The sequence below is a fragment of the Toxorhynchites rutilus genome, chromosome 2 (genome assembly GCF_029784135.1).
Source record: "Toxorhynchites rutilus septentrionalis strain SRP chromosome 2, ASM2978413v1, whole genome shotgun sequence".
In the NCBI taxonomy this organism is placed as follows: domain Eukaryota; kingdom Metazoa; phylum Arthropoda; class Insecta; order Diptera; family Culicidae; genus Toxorhynchites; species Toxorhynchites rutilus.
Genome location: NC_073745.1, coordinates 286,053,809 through 286,070,161, shown reverse-complemented (window position 1 = coordinate 286,070,161; position 16,353 = coordinate 286,053,809). Strand labels below are relative to the sequence as shown.

General features: G+C 38.6%; 1 protein-coding gene and 1 pseudogene across 1 annotated transcript in view; both read right to left on the bottom strand.

The window, feature by feature from the left end:
* LOC129765249 (neogenin) overlaps positions 1-16,353 on the bottom strand; it is a 371,600-nt gene that overhangs the window by 220,911 nt on the left and 134,336 nt on the right. The gene's annotated exons all lie outside the window — the stretch shown is intronic.
* Positions 4,291-4,374, bottom strand: LOC129772393 (U4 spliceosomal RNA; annotated as a pseudogene).

The window sequence follows — 16,353 nt, the reverse complement described above, 5'->3', positions numbered from 1 at the left end:
ATACGTTCAGCCGTTTTTCTAGCCGATCGATCAAATTTTGGAGTAAATTTGAGCAACACTTCATCGCACACTGTACCGAAATTACAAAATGCTATGCGTACCCTCCAAATGAACGATTCGTAACTTCCGTTTTCATGCGTTTGTGGGTATGACGATTGTAAGAAGTGATGATACTCACACATACACTTACGTATTTTCACATATATCCACACACTCTACCCTCCAACTATTACTTTGAAAATGCTGTTTATTTATATCCTTCCTGGAGTGCATTCAACTTTTTTGCAGATAGTTCCATCATCAATCATAGCTATGCTGACGGACATTCTTATCCGAAAATGACGACAGTATCAACATTTTTCTTGGTCTACGTAGATTGATTCTCTTTACTATTGTTCTCTGAGGGAACAAACATTTTTTCTTGGGATTGATCATCTATATTCCAAATACTGGTAAACTTTTAGAGTTTGATTTCATAAATATCTTAACAGATTCAAGAGAAGATTTTGCTGATATCGATTATCAGCAAAATCTTCTCTTGAATCTGTTACGTCCTCAAAAACTCTAGATATGTTCGGGCGTCTCGGCATTTTTGGGTTAAGTTTTATAACTGGATAAAAATATATATTTAAAAAATATATTTAAAATATTGTTATTTCCCCCTCAATATAATACAAATATTCATAACTTGCTTACACTGCAAACTACTATAACTGTATTTTTTTTTTCAAATCAACCCAATTATCCACAATATTGTGAGTATTTCAACTGCACTTATTTCAATATTATCTATTTCGTGGAGGCGATCTGGCGTAGTGGTAACATCCATGCCCCTCACGCTAAAGGTCACGAGTTCAATTCTCACTCCCGACATTCTTCCAAAAATGGAAGTAAAAAGTGACGAACCAGCCAAATGAGTTGAAAATCACTATAATACAGACATAAAAAAAAAATATTACCTATTTCTACCGTATACAACAATTGTCAATGAGGAAACAAAATTGCATCACAATATATTATAAAATTATAAAAAAAACCCAAATTTTGTGACTTAGAATCGGTAATTGTTTTAGAAAATTTTATAGGCTGACACCGTAGTGGCAGATTGACGTTGTTTTTAAGCAGTTTTGGAATTAGGAGCATTAAAAATCGCGACCGGTCATTTTGACTGGTCGGTATAAATAGATATACATCACATGTATATCAGAAAAATTGGAAGTGAGAGACCAAAATAATTTATAATATTGATCAATACATAAATTTAGAAAAAGTCATAACATCATTAAGAAATATAAAAATAAATTTCAATACAAAATCTTGCGAACAAATTATATAACCGGTGATTTTAACCGGTTGGTAGTTCTAGTGTTAATATAGTCTTCCTTTTGTCCTGTTCTATTGTCCTGAACAATCTTGAAATGCTCGAATACAAAGTAAATAGTTCCGGACGTCAGTGAACATTGGAGCAAAACATGGAGGCTAAAACACGAACTCGAAAGTTGTAGTTGTTAAAATTCATTACTTTTGAACTACTGGAACGAATCAGATGATCAATCATATTAAAGATAATGAATTGCAAAAAAAATTGGAAGTTTTTGGGAAAATATTGCACTTGCAAATTGGATTTTATTTTCGTAATCATTGATTGATTGAAATTGTTTTTATAGTTCTAACTTGCTACTTTTTCGGTTTTTAGCTTACCGGACTAAATAAATGAAGAGCAAGAGCCCAGTTCTTTTATAGTTTCAACCAAAAAAAAATCTGGACAAATTTCCTTGCCTACATATATGTTCCAATAACCTTTTTGAGTAATATGCCTTTGAAACTCTTAATAAATCGTTACATTTTTCGTAGAGTGACCCCCCTATATAGAAATCAAAGACATAGTCCTATGTCAAAAAATTGTGTAAAACACAAACAGTGGAAATAGTAAAACAGTAAACTATAAAACATGCATGTTTTTCTGATTTAACACGCCGCTGGCATTTCCCCAATTTACATCAAACAAAACTGTTGCATACAATTCGCCCATTAGCCTTGCACTATTTTTTTCTACTGACGGACAAGGTGAGTCGATGTGTATTACGAATCATTGTCCATATGCATGATGCACCATCTCCAATAGACAAAAAAAAATCAAGACTAGAGGCGAATGAACTGAGAATGTTGAAAGTTTCTCTAATGCAGGGATTCTCAAACTAGTTTGGGGCATAGACCCCTTTTCCAGAATGAAGTGATCGAAAAATCTTTTTTTTTTCATTAAAATCATTCAAAATTCATTACTTTTGAACTACTGGAACGAATCAGATGATCGACATATCATATTAAAGATAATGAATTGCAAAAAAATTTGGAAGTTTTTGGGAAAATATTGCTTGAAAATTTAAAACTTGCAAATTGGATTTTATTTTCGTAATCATTGATTGATTGAAATTGTTTTTATAGTTTAAATGGCTTCGGACTGGAGAGCGATATATATTTTTATATTTTTTGTTTTTGAAAGCTTGAAAGCTGGTTTTTTACGAATCATATCCAGAAATCAGACATGTGATTTTTATCGTTCATGGTTTATCAAAGTTGACCGATGGTCCCAAAAAATCATTTTCTCCCAAAGTGCATAACATTTTAACCATAGGACTGATTCAAATAATCGGCATATCAAACTTTTTATCTTTTTTAGTTATGATTTTTCAATGTTAACTTATTTTCAATCTTCGTTCAATATTCCTATACGACTAGAACCCAATTTTATCACAGACGTATTTTTTTAAGAAGACATTAACTTCATTGTGATATACCGATTATCTGAATCGGTTCAGTGGTTCAAAAGTTAAATTTTTGAAAAATTGCGTTCTTTGAAAAAAGAGAAAAAAAGATTTTTCGGTACCACCCTAAAATGGAAAAGTGTGCCCTAATGAAAAAAAATAAAAAAATACGGTTTAATATTTTTCGATAAGGATGGCTGTATATTGATAGAAAGTAGAAGGTTCATCCATCACATCTCAGATTTTTTTTAAAAAAGGGTGTTTACCTTGATATTTACTGAATTTTAACAACCAATTTTTTGAGAAGGGTCATTTTTGGAAAAGGGGGGAAAATGATTGTTCGTACCAATCGAATCATAGATATAAAACAAAAAAAAGACATCTCGGATTTTTGGATATGTTATACAAAAAAAACCTTAGGTTTCAAGAAAAAATATAAAAAAATGTAGTGCGCTCTAGTCCGAAGCCATACTAACTATAAAAAACAAATACGATCAACAATGACGAAAGTAAAATCCAAATCTTCTACAGATGTAATATTTTTTTCAGAAAAAACTTTTGGCTTTATTTTGATATGTCTATCATCTAAATCGGTTCAGTTATTAAAATAGAAATGAGCACCCTTATGAGAAATTTAAAAAAAAACCGACCTAATGTTTTGCGACAAGGAAATAGACTACCACGTTTCGAAAATCTGAGAGCCACTATGCCGGTTTGGCATGGAATGGATTTTCAAATTGTTTTTTTGTTTTGTCAGAACACGCTTTTTTACTTGCCGAATTTTCTGTCTTGTACGAACTTGTGCACGCAGTTTTTGGAAATTACAACAATTATACTTCGTACAGAATTATTAATCATTCCTATAAAAAAAATATTTTATAACTTATACAGTATCTTGAATGTTTCAAATAAAAAAATGAATTATTAGGGGTAATAGGGGTCGATTATCAGACCTCGTCGACCCCTTAAATCAGTTTCAGTTTTTGTCGACCCCTGTGAAACCAATATCGACCCCAAGGGGTCGATATCGACCACTTTGAGAAATCCTGCTCTAATGCAAGTACAGAAAAACTGCGGCTGCTCTTTTACCCACATGTGTTTGTACACACTGGAATGTGTTTCTCTAACACGGAATACAAAAGCAGATACCGAGACGTTATCGTTACTGACGAAGTAGGCAAGCTACGAGATATTACGATGTCGTCGGTCTATGTCAGGGCTACCACTTAAGATTTTGTACTAAAGCGTTCTTAATTCTTAAATTTCTGTAATGTTCGTTCTCGCCGGTGAGAATTTCCTAGTTCTGAATATTCACAGTGCGTTAGTGTAGTGGACACAACCTTTATAGTTTTCAGATAAAATCTAATGAATCGTAACTGAAAAGCACTAGTGAAACTAAAAGTGCGTCCAGAATTAAAGCTTGAAGTGCATAGATTCTGAATCCATTGAACACTGGCAGAAAAATCTATGGATGGGTTATACCTACGATATAACCGTAAGGTTGACGTAGGACTGCCGTTGGCTTAGTAATCAATAGTATTTCTTCAATTAGCAATAATCCCACCTCGGATGATCCTCATTGGGTGCGATATTGTCGCTGCGCAGTGCTATCTTTTGTGCATTGATTAAATTATTGATTAAAATAGTGAATGAATGAAGCTATTTACGAATTCAATTGCAAACAAATCTCAATTTAAGTCAATTTATGCATTATGGTAGTAGTTATCGCAGTAAACAGTTATTAACGTTTTGCCTAATCATCAAACGGTAGTTCAGTGAGCTGGCGGCATGAAGGGATATACAGTCTCGACAAACCGAGCCAAAGCGTTGCATTTGTACCCGCTTTTGTAGACCGTGATAGCAAAACGAATTCTGGGGTGTTAAAATATTTGGGGGTATATAAGTATTGCCGACTTGAAGGTATCTGCAATGTCGATTCTCCCAACTACTTGGTTTCGGAATCTGTATTGGGAAAACACATTCCAGTTAGCAAAAATGCAGGCGAGTACAAAAGTTTGCATCTTTTCACAGGCTTCAGAATGTGTTAGGGAAACAATCCAATTTACAAAAACGCAAACAAGTACGAAAGTTCCCACTGCTTGCATCTAAATTTCTATGCCGACTTCCACAGGCTCCATGGTTTTGAACTCTGTGATAGAGAAACATTCCGATTTCCAGAAACGCAAGCGAGTACAAAAGTACACGTAGCTTGCATCAATTTTGCAATGTCGATTTCCTCAGGCTCCATGGTTTTGAAATCTGTGTTAGGGAACATTCCAATTTCCAGAAACGCAAGCGAGTACAAAAGCACCCGCAGCTTGCATCTAATTTGCTATTCCGATTTCCACAGGCTCCATGGTTTTAAAGTCTGTGTTAGGGCCACTCAATCGTTGCGCAATCGTAACTGAATGGATTTCCGAGCGGCACTCGCTTATATACCGATTGGTGTGATTTCAATAGCCTGTTTCGAAAGCAATTTTAGGGCTATTGAAACAAGTTTTTGGACCAAAAAGTAACAAGCATATAACGCGTAGACATTTTACCTTTCGAATGAAGTGTTTATCATATCATTTCGTTCAGATGTTAAGGAGTTATTAACGCTCAAAATCTCGTTCTCCGGCGTAACGCTTTCGTTTTCGAAACTTTAAACTCACACCCCAGTATAGAAATGAAAGACGTAGTCCTACGTCAAAACGAAACCCATGAAGAACGGATGTGAACGTCGCGCCGAAAACACTAACCATAAATCCCACCGAAAAAACAACATGTTCCATTGATAAGAACCATTCAATCTTTTCCTCGGTTGACTTCCGTTGTCGCTTGAACAGTGTTGTCGCCGTTACAGCAGTGCTCTGCCGGAGGCCACACAATTTCGCGCCACAATCTGCACCATTTCAAAAAAAACAACAACCGTAGGTTAACGTTTTTCATTCGCCTTAACCAATGGCTATCCTCTATCGAACACAGCAAGCTCGAGCTTGCGGTTGAAGTTTATTATGCAATAAACACGGCAATAATTCAAAGCAGAGATTTGATTGCAGGAGAGCGTGAAAAAAAGAGTACTGCGAGCCTCCATTAACGAGCCTCGCTGTTGTGTGTGATGGGCTGACCATAAGGTGAGACCATAACAACGTAGGTTCAATTGTTTCGCCTAGGATGGGTGAGATGAAAGAGAGGAAAGGGAAAAGGGGAAGTCGTGAAGCGTATGTGGCACACATGGAAAAGCATAAATCAACTAACATTGGCCATATCGGGGTTGTAGCACACACAATGGCAATAGAAAAACCATACCTGACCAAATATGAGAATTCTGAGGATGACGACCGGGAGGCGCGCAGCAAAAAAAACACCAGGCTGCATAAAAACATTCGAACATGGTGAACTGGGGTAAACGAACGTTCGCAGGGTAGAACATGTGTGCACTTTTCACCTTGCTATGCGAACTGAGATTCGACAGCGTGAAAATACGTGCCAACGACTTTGCGATAAAACGGAGGGAAATTGACACGTTTGTCATACAACTTCCAAGTTGGGCAACTCAAATTAGCACAAAAAAGGACCGATAACATGGGGAAACCCTTCGTTTCCCCGAAGGGAAAACCGGATGTGTCAATTTTCGTACTACATGTCCTGTGTGCTGTAAGCAATGTGTAAACAAGCAATTTTGCGAAAAAGGGGTATCTCTCGCCTGTCACCTTCAATAAGAACTCATGTTGGAATGGCGGGCGTCTTCGGAGTGAAGAATGGGCACATGTTACACGTGTATACTGTTTGAATTGTGTGACCGGAAATTGGAAGAAAAATGGTTGAATGAACATACGTTGTTTTGACAGATTATTTTTTACTCCACTGTTCAAATCCCAACTGGGTTTTGTTATGAAGTCTTCATTTCAGAATAAATTGACATTCTAGAACAACAAACAAATTAATTTTCATTTTTACCCTATTGTTATATACTAAACAATTCGGCCTATCATTCCAGTCGTGATAGTCAGTCTGTGTGTAATTTTTCTACACCCCAAATCCATTATTACTAGTGCGAATCCTCGAAGTAAACAAAGCCAAAATCCCTGCCACAGAGTCATCCATTATTCCCCTGCCATTCCGTCCTTTCCGAATCACCACTCTCGTTCTTTCCTAGTAATGAACAGCAATCTGGCACTCCCTTAGTGAGCATAATAAAATGCAACATAGTTTCGAAATCGCTTTTTCATAGCTTCCCTGCGCGGTCGGTCGAAATCTATTTCGCAGACAATTTGTAAAAATCTCACTAAAGCGAGGCGCACAGTTTGGGAAAATTAAAAAACCACAGACAACACAGACACACACCATTCGTTCATAAATTATTCCATTTGTTATTTGTGGTGATTCGTTTGTTTTTTTTGCCCCCCGCCTTCGGCCGGATCTATTTGGGAGAATGTGTTCGCCATTATCCTACCGCAACCAGGCGACGGACGGCGGCGCGTCGAATAACGACCCAGCTTTACGAGATTTTTTTTTCCCTGTCTCTCTGGTCCGAACCAAGTGAAGAGGATCGAATCGAGGATGGTCGAGGTTGAAGTTTGGCACAAAACAAATACTTTCTGGTTCCCAGCCAGAGGTGGCCACAAACGATCATCGAACGATCGGATATCGTGTGAAACCCCAGCCAGCAGTCATCCCCTCGAGGGTGAAAATATACGCCCTGGTTGGTTGGAGAGGGGGATAATAAAACCTAGCTGAGTGGAAGTCCACTCACAGAAAAACGAAATGCATTATTGCGGTCGAGTTCTCCCAGCGAGATTCTGCGTTAAGTGTCATCGTAGTGAAATATGGTATCTCTCGCTCTCTACATGCCTGAGTGGGTGATCACGATGATAACCGCAATGCTGCGTTGAGAAATCTGAGGCATGGGAAAAAAAAGTTTACTGCAGTCATTTAATAGCGCGTTTAGTTAGTCCATTGGTTGAATTTTCCGATTTATAATAAAGGAAGATTTAACGCACACGGCATCATCCGAAGTTTGGAATAAAACTAAGACAATTTTTAGTATTATTTTTTTTCTATTTATTTACTGTTCCTTCCTATTTTCCCCTATTCCTTCAGTTTCAGGAATGATTAGAATGAGTGAGCAATTTTTACAAGAGGCCATGATCTTTTGGCAAACCTTGAGTGATGCATATTTTTGTGAGGCAATTTTTACATGTGAACGATTACGCAAATGTCGCATGACTTCCTGAGCAATGAACAATTCCCTCTTTGCTTCTGCGTGTCAAAGCTCTCTACGTGCAAATAAAAAAAAATTGTTAGTTACCACAAAACGGTAGCCGAACAGAAACTGAGGCCAAGGCGAGCTCAATATTTGTAGTGCTTTTGCTGGCAGCCGACGACATGGATCAACCTGATGACTGAGATGGATTGCCAAGCAGGTACCTAGATTTTTATATACAGTCATTCCATGCCAAACCGATATACTAATTCTTCGATTTTTGTTAAAATTGGTAGTTTTGTTCCTTATAGCGAGATATTAAACCCGTATTTTTATTTTATTTTTCCGTTAAGATATCCATTTCGATTTTAGGGTGGTCCGAAAAATCTTTTTTTCTCAAAACTTTTTCAAAAACCCATAACTTTTGATCTACTGTGCCGATTCCAATGATCGACATATCGATACGAATAAGCTGTTTTTTTTTTCAACAAAAAATACTACATTTGCAAACAATTTGATCTTTGTTTTCTTATCCCTTTTAGGATAAGACGTCCAAGATTAAATATCCCAATACAACACAATATTGTAGCTATTGTGGGTGTAAAGTAAGTCACCAGAAAAACATAGCAGGGTGTATAGGTTCCCTATAATTTCATGGGAAATATTTTTCCCAATGGACCATAAAAGTAAATAAACGAAGAGCTAGGTCTATTATATCGGTATTTTATGTATTGCTTTGTAATACAAAAAAAAACATAATAAAAATTATCAGAAAAGTAAAATAAATAGTTAGTTATGGTATTCTACGAAACAATTTTGTTTACTTGTGAAGCACAAGTGGACATTGCACATAACACATTTATTGTGTGGTCGCTGTTAGGTCAGACCGGACCATGTTTGACAGTTCTTTTTTTAAAACGGTTTAATTTAGCTTGCCCTGTAATTTGCATGTTAGTAAGTTTGTATGTTTGTAACATGTTTGTCTGTAGCGCTTTACCACATTATTAGAAATTTGAACCCCTTCCTGTTGACCGATTGATTTGAAACTTGAAACACACCTTTATCTCTGTAGTCATTATAAAACTGCATATTTCTTGATTTTTAAAATCCAAAATGGCGGATTATATATTTTCTCAAAACCTTATTAATATGGGTTTTTCCCAAACCCCATCTATATGAGTGTCAAATGAATGGGCTTGACTGGTAGAACACAGTTATTCATGAGGAATGCAAAATGGCCGCCACCACAAAATGGCAGATTACATATTTTCTCAAAACCCCATCAATGTGGGTATCAAATAAAAGGACTTGACTAGTAGACCACAGGTATACATGGGGAATGCAAATCCAAAATGGACGCCACCGTAAAATGGCGGATTACATATTTTCTTAGAACCCCATCAATATGGGTATCAAATGAAAGGAATTGACTAGTAGAACACAGTTATTTATGAAAAATGCAAATCCAGTATGGCCGCCACCACAAATTGGCGGATTAAATATTTTCTCAAAACCCCATCACATCAAATTGCATCACGGAAAAAACGCTGTAGAAATTTAATTTTTAGGAATTATATCTTCAGCTTTCGCTTATAATCAGATAAGAGTGTATAGATCACGTTGGCCATGCTTCACTGTCAATTTTTCGTATATTTGGAAAAATATCGTCGAACGAAAAATAGCCTCGTGAATTAATCCTGTGCACTCATTTCGAGAATCCGGCGTTGTCACTTCGGGACATCGGTAAGATGCTGGGAATCGTCCAATCCACGGTCAGCAGAGTACTAAAACGATAATTCGAGAACCTAACCATCGACCGGAAGGTGAAGAACGGCAAAAATGGATGCTCCGTCAGTGAAAAAAGATCACAAGCGCGTAGTTAAGCAGTTTAGACGGGATCCGAGAAGTTCGGTCCGGGATGTCGCCAATAAGCTGAATTTGTCAAGTTCATTCGTCCAGCGGACCAAGCAGTGGGAGGGCCTGCGTACATACAAGGTTCAGATGGCTCCTAACCGCGACGAAAGGCAAAACATGGTGGGGAAGACGCGAGCCCGGAAGCTGTACACCGAAATGCTGACGAAGCCGCATTGCCTGGTAATGGACGACGAAACCTACGTCAAAGCGGACTTTCGTCAGCTGCCGGGCCTGTTGTTCTTCTCCGCAGAGCACAAATTCAGCGTTCCGGAGGAGATTCGCAAGCAGAAACTATCCAAGTTTGCCAAAAAGTACATGGTGTGGCAAGCGATCTACTCTTGCGGAAAGCGGAGCGCCCCCTTCGTGATGACCGGCACGGTAAACGGGCAGGTTTACCTCAAGGAGTGCCTACAGAAGCGCTTACTACCACTATTGAAGCAGCACGAGGGCCCGACCATCTTCTGGCCGGATCTCGCTTCGTGCCACTATTCAAAGGACGTGTTGGAGTGGTACGAAGCCAACGGGATCACTTTCGTGCCAAAGGAAATGAACCCGCCCAACGCGCCGGAGCTTCGCCCAATAGAGAAATATTGGGCGATTATGAAGCAGGCCCTCTGGAAGTACCCAAAAGTTGTCAAATCGGAGGCGGACTTCAAGAGGAAATGGATTACTGTTCAAAAAAAAAAATACAACCTGACGTTGTACAGAACCTTATGGACGGGGTAAAGAGGAAGGTGCGAGCATACGGGCTTGGGCTCGAAGTATGAATAAAAAGAAAATGCCAAAAGTTGTTTAATAGTTTTTATTTTACTGTCTAAAATTTTCAAAAGGATCGGTCTACTGGGCGAATTTCTACAGCGTTTTTTCCGTGATGCAATTTGATGTGACACACCCTTTAGGAGCACCGGTAAGTTTCTTCGTTTTTTTTTCAAAAATAAATGCTTTATTCTGCAAAAATGGTTACAAATTTAATATTCAAAGTATTGCCCATCGCTAGTCACAACTTTTTCCCATCTTTATGGCAATTCACGGATCCCTTTGCGGAAATAAGCGGCCGGTTTGTCAGCTAACTACGAATCGATCCAATTTTCTACTTCATCAAAATTGAAGAAGTGCTGGGCAACCAGGCCATGTTGCATCGATCGAAAAAGGCGGGTGGGATAGGACCTCTCATTTCAGCGCTTTCAAGTATGTTTTGAGCGGTTTCGCGACATGCGGCCAAGCAATGTCGTTCTGCAAAATAACTTTATCGTGTCTTTGCTCGTATTGTGGCCGTTTTTCCTTCAGCGGCATGGCCGGGGTATCCATACGTTGCCCGACGTTCAGGATTGTCGTAATGGAGCTACTTTTCATCGCCAGTAACGATTCGATGCAAAAAACCCTTTCTTTTATGCCGTTGGAGCAGTTAATCGCACGTGAAAAAACGGCGTTCGACGTTTCGTGGCTTCAATTCATACGACACCCAGTTTCCTATCTTTCGGATCATCCCCAATGCTTTTAAACGATCGGATATGGTTTGCTGAGCTACTCCAAGTGTATCTGCAAGTTTTTGTTGTGTTTGTGACGGATCTTGATCGAGTAAAGCTTTCATCTTCAGTAATTCATCTTCGAACTTTTATGGCAGTCCGGAACGTTCTTCGTCTTCCAAGTCAAAATTACCACTTCGAAACCGTACAAACCTCGTCTGACACGTTCGCTCAGTTGGTCATCATGGTCACCATAAACTTCCACTAGAGTGCAATGACTTTCCGCAGCTTTTTTCTTCATATTGAAGTAATGAAGTAACACTCCCCGCAAAAACACTCTCGTTGGTACGAAATTCGACATATTCGAAGTGGCAACAAACTATGTTGTTTACGCTTCATCTTTTTGACATATACTGAAAAAGACGCGCAATGACAGTAGATTTTCAACGAATGTCAGAAAATTTGATTCGCCGGAATAATAATCAAGTTACGCCATCTGTTGTAAAACCGAAGAAACTTACCGGTACAGCTAATATAAATGTTATAAATTTCTTCGAACAATGCAAAAAAAAATATTATAAATCGATAGAAGCACTGGATTTCATTATTTTTTGTCAAAGTTTTGTCACTTTCTATTTTTGCTTGTGCAGTGGTCCTAATGTTTCGTCCGACACTGTATATCTACATAACAATTTTGCGATTGAAACCTCTCAAATTCTCGTTACATGCTTCACTTCCCATGTCGTCCCTTGTATAGAAATGAACGACATAGTCCTACGTTAAAACATATATTCCACAAGCGGTATGCTGCGTTGAAATCGACAGTAATCTTTGTGTACACCTTGTCATATATTTACTCACGCTGCCAATGCAATGCAACCTAGCTCCCAGCGGATACCATTCCAGTCAGTTAGTCCATTTTCGGGAGGAGAAAATTGATAAATAAACAAAAACCTAAAAACCGTCTGACAATAACAATAATAGCTCGTTATAGGCTCACACATGCTTCGGGGAATACTCCAGACGGTCCGGGCCTCAAGCCAGGCAGGCAGACTGGCAGAGTGTGCGATCATCGATTTTTGTATTGTTTGCCCTCGCTGCTCGACTATTCATCCGTGCATAAGCTAAGCCAGCCAGCCAGCCGAAGCATGCGAGCATAATTCCAGATGTCAAAGTTGAGGGATAGAATTTATGGGACGCTCTCGTTCTTTTTTTCATCTCGATCCCAGGGAACCATTTGACACGATTAATTACGACTGTTTAGCCGGCCCACAATGGGAGATTTTTGGGAAGCCATCAAAACATCGACCGAAATTACGCGTAAATTAGATTCTCTCACTTCCACCTCTTCCCGTAGATAGATATTATGGAAACAGTGCAAACCAACTACCAAATGCGATGCTACGATCTCATGAGGATGGTGTCGGCAGCAGCAGCAGCAGCAGCATCCCGCTGGGTGCAATCGCTTCTTCCTCTTGCCGTGTGTTAACATGCGCACCATTTGCTGCTGCTGTGGTGTAGCATTGGATGGGGGATTTTGTGTTCCGAATTGACTTGTTTAAATCACTCTCCGGCCCGAGAGGAGGAAAAAGTTTTCACTCAAAATATGTCAAAACTTCGGTTGCTTCCCGGCTTTTCTTCCTTTGCTATAATTCTTCTTCTGTTTTCTTTACCGGATACAAGTCTTCAAGCTCGGCTGAATTGGAATTCCTTCCATTGGGAACTAGAGACAGGACAATGTATTCAAATCCAGCAAGTTTTCCTATTGTTTTTTCTGTATCAATTTTGTTCCTTCGTCGTTTGCAAAAAAAAGGACGTGGGTGGTGACAGCTCTGTAATTAACTCCATTTCTACGCTTTCGTATTGAACTTTGTTTCTTTTTTGCATCGAGCCGTCACAGTTAAACGAAGATTGATGGAGATATGAACCTGGAAAGTCAAACTATGTTGTTCGAGATTCATTTTCGAGAATTTGAGTACTGCTCTGATGTGTTAACGAAATAAAAATATCATATATCCCGCCGATAGCTCACATGAAGCACATAATTCCAATTCTTTGTTGGCTTACCATTGAACCCCCGCAGTATAATATAATAACACGACTGCCTGAACAAATTCATCCTCAAATTAGTCTCAAATTCGTTGAAAACATCTGCTTGTGAGCGGCGCGTAATCATATCGATTTCACTTCTATCTCTCTTCGAAAGAACGATGCTCTCTTTTGGTTATTCAAAAAACCAGCGGGATGGAAGTGGATAAATGATGGAGTGCTTGAAACGTTCTCGAAATTGAACACATACGTCCATTGGATGATTGAAGACTCATAAACGCTGTGGGTAACGAATACGAATTATGAGCTATCTCGGTTTGTTTTCGTTTATTTTTATCGGATGGTATAAACCTTGGAAATAAGAAAAGTTGCTAAGGTTATTCTGTACCGGAGTTGGTATGGGATTCCAACTCGGAGAAAAATAGATTTTCGCGGAAAATTGACAGTTCACCGTAAATGAACAGAACAAAATCGTAAATCGAATTGGAGAGCTCGATCTTTTGGTTGCAAGTTTTGAAACACTTCACCATCTGAACAAGATTTTACACACTAAAGGGTGTGTCACATCAAATTGCATCACGGAAAAAACGCTGTAGAAATTCGCCCAGTAGACCGATCCTTTTGAAAATTTTAGACAGTAAAATAAAAACTATTAAACAACTTTTGGCATTTTCTTTTTATTCATACTTCGAGCTCAAGCCCGTATTCTCGCACCTTCCTCTTTACCCCGTCCATAAGGTTCTGTACAACGTCAGGTTGTAGTTTTTTTTTAACCAGAAATCCATTTTCTCTTGAAGTCCGCCTCCGATTTGACAACTTTTGGGTTCTTCCGGAGGGCCTGCTTCATAATCGCTCAATATTTCTCTATTGGGCGAAGCTCCGGCACGTTGGGCGGGTTCATTTCCTTTGGCACGAAGGTGACCCCGTTGGCTTCGTACCACTCCAACACGTCCTTTGAATAGTGGCACGAAGCGAGATCCGGCCAGAAGATGGTCGGGCCCTCGTGCTGCTTCAATAGTGATAGTAAGCGCTTCTGTAGGCACTCCTTAAGGTAAACCTGCCCGTTTACCGTGCCGGTCATCACGAAGGGGGCGCTCCGCTTTCCGCAAGAGCAGATCGCTTGCCACACCATGTACTTTTTGGCAAACTTGGGTAGTTTCTGCTTGCGAATCTCCTCCGGAACGCTTAATTTATCCTCTGCGGAGAAGAACAACAGGCCCGGCAGCTGACGAAAGTCCGCTTTGACGTAGGTTTCGTCGTCCATTACCAGGCAATGCGGCTTCGTCAGCATTTCGGTGTACAGCTTCCGGGCTCACGTCTTCCCCACCATGTTTTGCCTTTCGTCGCGGTTAGGAGCCTTCTGAACCTTGTATGTACGCAGGCCCTCCCGCTGCTTGGTCCGCTGGACGAATGAACTTGACAAATTCAGCTTATTGGCGACATCCCGGACCGAACTTCTCGGATCACGTCTAAACTGCTTAACTACGCGCTTCTGATCTTTTTCACTGACGGAGCATCCATTTTTGCCGTTCTTCACCTTCCGGTCGATGGTTAGGTTCTCGAAGTATCGTTTTAGTACTCTGCTGACCGTGGATTGGACGATTCCCAGCATCTTACCGATGTCCCGATGTGACAACTCCGGATTCTCGAAATGAGTGCACAGGATTAATTCACGACGCTCTTTTTCGTTCGACGACATTTTTCTAAATTTACGAAAAATTGACAGTGAAGCATGGCCAACGTGATCTATACACTCTTATCTGATTATAAGCGAAAGCTGAAGATATAATTCCTAAAAATTAAATTTCTACAGCGTTTTTTCCGTGATGCAATTTGATGTGACACACCCTTTAATTCGCGATTGAAGATAAAAATCGTAAATGACATAACTTTATACTCTCACCCGGTGCAATTTTTGTGCAGGGGCGGAGCTTAAGTTGCGAATGTTTCCCTTCTTTTTAGTGTCCTGTGTCTGTGCATGGGATCCGAAGTGAACAGTTTGAGCGCGACCGACTACTTTTTGAAAAAGGTCAAGGTTTTTTTTTTGTTTTTTTAATATTTTTTTTCTGAAAGTCAAAAACTGTAATACTTTAAAATTTGAGTCGAAGGATGAGATGTAGGAAATTATTAAAATTTTCATAAAACATGCTTTTTTTTAATTACATTGAAAATTAAATATATTAAAAATTGAATGTCATTTTTCTCAAAACGTATTTTTTCAAATTCCAACAAGTCATCCATAAATCGGAAAATGAGCACTTTTACAGGAAAAAAAAAGTTTTTCTAAAACTGGTTTTAAGGAAAAAAAAATTAGTTTTCAAAATATTTTTTTTTATTTATATGCTATTTTTTATGAAAACCTCAACAATTTCCAATATAGGAAACCTGTTTTTGTGCGAGGGATGGGGAAAAAACAAATCACATAAAAAAACATTACTAAACTTCAACGGTAGCTTTAAAAATAGTTTTCGCTACACAATTTGAAAAAAAAATTATGCGGTGAATACGGAACGCATAAAAAAAAATTCCTCAAGTAAATAGCCCAAATCCTAATTACAGGGGAACTTCGATATAACGTACCCTCGATATACACACTAAAAGAAAAAAATAAATTATCTGTATTTCGATACTAGAACATGTTGTGTAACTTTAATCAATTCCGAAATACAACAGGTTTTGTGATTCCGGATTCCAATTGAATCATGCTTTAACCCTCTAAAGTCCAAATTTTTTATTTGCGTGAAAAAACTATGGTAGATCATATTTTTGATGAGAAAATCGAAAAACAACATTTTTTTAAATCACGGGTTTTTTATTCATACCACAAAACCAGTAATCCTCTTTAAGGTGGGGTTGAGCATCTGGTCGAAAAAAAATATTTTTAGTTTCAATCATTTAAATCTTATCAGTAGCTATTCAATAATGGTTTGGTGTAAAGGTGTAAATTGATGTCACATTGAAGGTATATGAC